This window comes from Rissa tridactyla, chromosome 3 (genome assembly GCF_028500815.1).
Source record: "Rissa tridactyla isolate bRisTri1 chromosome 3, bRisTri1.patW.cur.20221130, whole genome shotgun sequence".
Taxonomy (NCBI): domain Eukaryota; kingdom Metazoa; phylum Chordata; class Aves; order Charadriiformes; family Laridae; genus Rissa; species Rissa tridactyla.
The window spans coordinates 121685963-121691962 of NC_071468.1; positions in this window are offsets into that span (position 1 = coordinate 121685963).

Consider the following 6000-nt stretch of genomic DNA (forward strand, 5'->3'; position numbering starts at 1 on the left):
GAAAAAAAGAGTAGTGGCAAGTATCTTGTAAGAAATCTGTGATTCCTGCATCTCTGCCTTCTGTGACAAATCTGAGAGAAAGAGGGCATCTTCAGATCCACGGTTAACCGGTGTCGGAGTTGCCACTAATTATTAATAGCCAAAGATCTTTATTTATTAGCTTCGACTATGATTATCAGTGCATGTCTGTGTCTTGGCCAATGAATGTTCCCCTGCTTTCCTAGACAGCAGTGACAGAAACAGGAAAATGCATACGAGATGTTTTTGAAAAATGTGCTTTGACAAAAAAAAAAAACAACCCAGCAACCTACAGCTTTCTGTCTGCAAGATAAAAACCAGACATTGATTTGTACTGAAACTTTGCCTGCGCTGATTAGCAGTCAAATAAGTAGCTTGTGTTTATAGAAGATAATAAATTTTGAAAAACAATATGGAATATATTGGACGCTATGAGAAGCTTAAATATCCCCAATAAAATGTAATTATTTGAAGTGTGGATTTGACATCTTGAGGGGGCCAGAATGGCGGCCCAGATTTATCTTAACCAACATATTTACCTGAAATGTGTAATTTGAGAGTGCAGTCACCCTAGGCTGCTTCTAGAGCAGTGGTTTTTTATCCTCATGAATCTAGAACTGTACGTTGGAAGGGCCCGTAACAGTAATTTCATAAGGTCTTATATCAGTATTCTTCAGTTCGCCAGACAGGGCTCCAAGAGGGAGCATTAAGGCTTCTGCAAGCTGAGGGAGGTTGAATACCATTGCTGTGCAATGAGAGCAGAGGTGAGGTACTGTGCTAAGCATCAGCTAGACAGAGTCATTTTTTAGAGTGTGTCTTGATTATGGAAGAATCTATGGAAATTGCACTCCTAATATGCAAGCTTTGGCTGCAAAACTAAAATGAGCTGGAATACGTGTGGCCCTCTGCCTCTATCTGTTTGCATAGTACCTTGCTTAGTGGAGCACACGCTGATTACAGCCTCTAAGTGCTGCTGCTGTATAAATGCTATTATTGCAGCAGTTGCATATGCCACTTCATATTTCATGCTCCTGATTCCGTTTCTATTAGTGGCTGTGTGTTATTATCACCCACACAGATACCAGCAGAACCTGTCATTTGTAAATGCTGGCAGATGGCAACACAAGTCCTTTCCTAGACATTGCAACGTACTGTTTAAAACCTCAAGACAAATATGGTCATCTGTAGACGCTTTCAGATTGTTATCTGGCCACAGACATCCACTGCTTCTAGTAATTTCAGCTAAACCTTTGTCAGGGGGTTGGCACGTAACAAAAAATCAAGCTGGAAATATCTTAGTTGAGCCTGAAACCCCAGGGATAAAAGATAATGTCACTTTTAGACCAGGGAGAGTCGGGGAATTGTTCCTAGGAAAATAATGTAAGAGCAGTTAAGGTCTGTCAATTAGAGCAGGGAAAGCAGTAGGTGAATACAAATCCACATAGAAAGCATAGAAACAGGTTGGATGGGTTGGGAATTAAATCATTAATCTATCAGCTAAGGTAAAGAAAGAAAATATCTCTCTAGAAGGGCTGGTTAGCATAATATCGGCTGTATTAGGACCATGAGCTACAATGACTGAGAGCTTTTTAAGAGCCAGGATGTTGCAATAACAAACCAAGACTTAGTAACTAAATGGCTTCTTTTACTGTAAAACCTGCTGGGTTGTTGTTTTTCTCTTTTTCGCACTGCCACTGACTCTTCTTCCTTTTTTTTTTTTTTTTTTTTGCAAACAACTTCACTAAACTCTGTTCCAGAGGGAAGAGAAGAAAACACATCAGTGAGGAGCTAGTCATTGGCGAAGAACTGAGCAACACTTAGGGACAGAGCCTTCTAACACCAAACGCCCATGGAGAGATGCAGCTGAGGATTGAGAGAATCACACGAAGTCCCCAGCGTGCTCTTCTTTTCAATACATTCTGCCCCAAGCTGATCTCCTTGTCATTAAGTTCACCTTGAACTTGTTGAAACTGTATGACTAGGGAAGAAATCAGTCTTGCGGTTAGGGCATAGGAGCCAGGGAGTTTGATTTCCGCTCCTGATTTTCGTGCAGGTTTGTGTAGATCACTGCTGTTTGCAAAGTGTTTCAAGTTCTTCACATTGCTTAAATCGAACAGTACAGCGCTATTATGTAAGCGTTTTCAGCTCTTGGTAATTGGAAACAGAGTTTGATTTATTGCCATATACCACTTTTCTCTAAATCAGGAGACAAATACATCCAAGGTAGAACTCAGGAAAACCTGGAAACACACAGCCCTTTCTCTAGAAAACTGAGCACGGTCCATTCTACTGATTTTGCTCTTTCTCTCTCCCTACAGCTATCTTGTGCCTTTCTGCCATAAAAACCAGAGAACCTCTGCCAGCAAGGACAGCAATCTGGGAACTTCTGAATCAAAGGGTTGCTTTTTATAAAGCTGCACTTAGAGATGGGTCTGTTACCAAAGTTGCCATTCTTGAAGATATGCGGAGAGAACTCATAACGTACTAAAAACTAAATGTTGTTCCCTGTTCTGATCTGAAAAATTAGACAAAAATTCTGGGTTGCAGTTTGAAAGAGGAACAAGAGATGATACGCAATACTTCTGTCATGCAGTCCTGGTCGCACCTGTTTTCCTAGAAGGGAGGGAGTCCTGGAGATCCTGTGTCTTAAATGCACGCTAAAATGCATAAGCCATCCGCTTCCCTTCATCTCTTGCCCATGTTCTGCAAGAAATATTGCAGAATCTGCTCTCTCTTCCTTCTCTTATTTCTATTCCTTTTCCGTTTTCTTGTCCCTTTTTCCTACCTGTCAGTTTTCCTTTTGCATTCCACCGATTCTCATCTTTTTTTCTGCTCTCTTTCCCTGTTCTTTCTCTCCTAAACCTTTTCTCTCCCAGTCTTACCCTCATTTTTCAGAAATCCTCAGCTGACTCAGTTCGCACTTTTTTTTGCATGGCGGAGGCTCCAGCAATTCCTTCTGCTCTTGGTAATACTGACCAGCACTTTGGGAAGGTCCTGCTCAGCCCCAGTGACCCCAGGGTGGATGTTCCTAATGATCCAAGGGATGGTGGGAAAAGGACCTGTGCTGGGAGGAGCTCAGTGCCAGCACACTGGACAATACAGCTTTCAAACTAAGTCTCTCCTGAGCATGTATAAACTATTTTTTCTGGGGGCTCAGAGCTGTGTCGCATTTGGGAGAACATAAGGAAAACAGCCAAACACACAACGTTGTCCCCAGGGTTACATGTGTGGCTCGATTTCAAGTTCCTGCTTCAAAGCACAGAAATGCTAGAGCTTTTCAGCAGTAGTGTACGACCAATTGTATTTTTTTTATTATTATTTTACATACACAAAATATTTCTTAACATTGGTCTGGGAAATGACTGATTTTTTTTATTAAACCTTTCTGAAAAAAGTATCGATGTGAAACAAATGTGGCAAAGGTAATTTCAACTTGAAAGTTCTGTCACAGCAAGATTTTATTGTGGAAAGTGTGAGGAAATCTTATTATAGGATATTGATGCCTCTGCCTTCGATAATAATTTGAAAAGAGAACATAAAATACTGACAGTTAAACAGAGAATAATGAGCCATCACTTGTCAAAAATAATATTGTAGGAAAAGGTCAGCTGTTTGGGAAAGCAAGTGTCTGTGGATTGACAAGGTTAATCATAAAAATAAATGTATAGCTGCCAGATTGTTGGTTGCTGGGTAACCCACAGCTGACAGAAAGTATATTTGCTTAACGGAAGGAATTTAATGATTTGCCATCTGTGTGAAGTTTTCTTCAGAGGAGCATGTAAGACTAAAATACGCATTGTACAAGAAGCAACCAGCTTTGTTGGTGGAGTCATGATTAAGATATGAATCATAGAATCAATCATAGAATCATAGAATGTGTTGGGTTGGAAGGGACCTTTAAAGGTCCAACCCCCTGCAGTCAGCAGGGACACCTTCAACTAGATCAGGTTGCTCAGAGCCTCATCAAGCCTGGCCTTGAATGTCTCCAGGGATGGGGCCTCCACCACCTCTCTGGGCAACCTGGGCCAGTGTCTCACCACCCTCAGTGTAAAGAACTTCTTCCTAATGTCTCATATAAACCCACCCTGCTCTAGTTTAAAACCATTGCCCCTCGTCCTATCACTACATGCCCTTGCAAGCAGCCCCTCCCCAGCTTTCCTGTAGGCCCCCTTCAAGTACTGGAAGGTCGCTATAAGGTCTCCCCGGAGCCTTCTCTACTCTAGGCTGAACAACCCCAACTCTCTCAGCCTGTCCTCGTAGGAGACGTGCTCCAGCCCTCAGATCACCTTCGTGGCCCTTCTCTGGATCCGCTCCAACAGGTCCGTGTCCTTCTTGTGCTGAGGGCTCCAGAGCTGGATGCAGTACTCAGGCTCAGTCCAGTTACGTGCACATAGGTAGGTGCCTTGGTCTGGTTGAGAAGCACTGGGCTGCCCTATTGGTTCTTCTGCTGCTGGTCTAGAAGGAGCAGGTATCCTAATTGTGCCATCTTGGCCAGCCCTGTGAAGATGTCTCCCATATCACAGAGCATTTAAACCGGTGCTAGAAGTCCACCTATGAACTGACTCAAAACCTTAAAATGAGATTGAGATACAAATTAAGATACCTGCACCACATGTGTCCACAGGTGCAGCAGATGTCTAAGCTCCTGTTATAGAAAGTAGACCCTAGGAAGTAATTAAGCTGATCAGCCATTACAGACATGGTTCAGTTGCCTAAAAATAGGTGTCTAGAACCATCTAAGGAGCCACAGGGCATGTGAGACATCTGCGTGGGCTGGCAGATATGACAGATATGATGGGAAAAAGAGCCCTTCTGGAAGAGTATCTGTAGACCAGGCGAGATAAATCAGGGCATCTCAAATGGCTCGACATTTTTATTTAAGGCAACGCAGTCTACCTGCTACATTTGGTCAGATAATCTCTCCCTAGGCTTCATTGATAATATTGGCTGCAGGCTCAATTCAGTTGGCTGAACATGAATAACAGTAAAAAGTTCCTTTATTTAGTTTTGACGTATCCCTAATGGACTTATAATAACTTAAAATAAAACAACCACACCAGATAAAATAAACTGCACTTGATTTATTTACGGAAAAGTTCTTCACAGGCACAAGGACTGAAGACCAATCTGGAAACATGATAAACAGAACTCGATGGCTAAGGCGCCTCGCTCAAAGTGGAGAATGTTCTGCTTACTTTTGACTGGATAATATTTGACTGTTTAGCTGGTTCTTGACATGTTTTTTTGCACGTCGAAGAGCTTTTTTTTTTGCTGATTGGAGGCCTTTTGGTGTGCTCTGGTCATGTCCTGTTGCGAAGTTCTCTTACCCTCCAAAACTGGGTGGCGAGATCCCAGTTGCCATTTGGAAATTATCCATCCATCGCCCTGTCTCTGCCAGGCTACACCAACAAATTAAACAGTGACAGGCACCTGCATAACGCAGTAGAACTCAATCCATCTATATTGCCAACAAGATACTGGCCTGGCTTGGATCCAGGCAAACTTAAACAGTCCTAAGCCGTTTCCAGGCACAGTTTAGGAGTCAGCATGGCCCAGGGACAATTCCCCAGGACCGAGAACAAGACAGAGAAACAAACAGAGGGAATGACCAGAGAAGATTAATTTCCTTACTGAAGCAGGTGAACACCTCTAGCACCAGTGAAGTCATCTAGAAACATGATTGCTACGAAATAAAAAGAAACTGGGCCAATCACAACATAACCCACCTTTTCTTCTTCTCTTTTGCCAGTTCTTACAAGAATGTATTATTACCTTACTTAGCTACCCTTCCATAAGGCTTCCTTTAAACCAGACACCTAATGCCCTTCTTAAGGATAAAAAAGATATGGGCACCTTTAGTGTGTGGTCAGTCTAACCTTTAGATGCCTACATTAAAAGAAGATGAGTCTTTCACCTGGAAATACCTGTTGTAGTGTGTAAATGGGATCTAGACTAGCTTAGATGACTCTCATCCAAATGTAC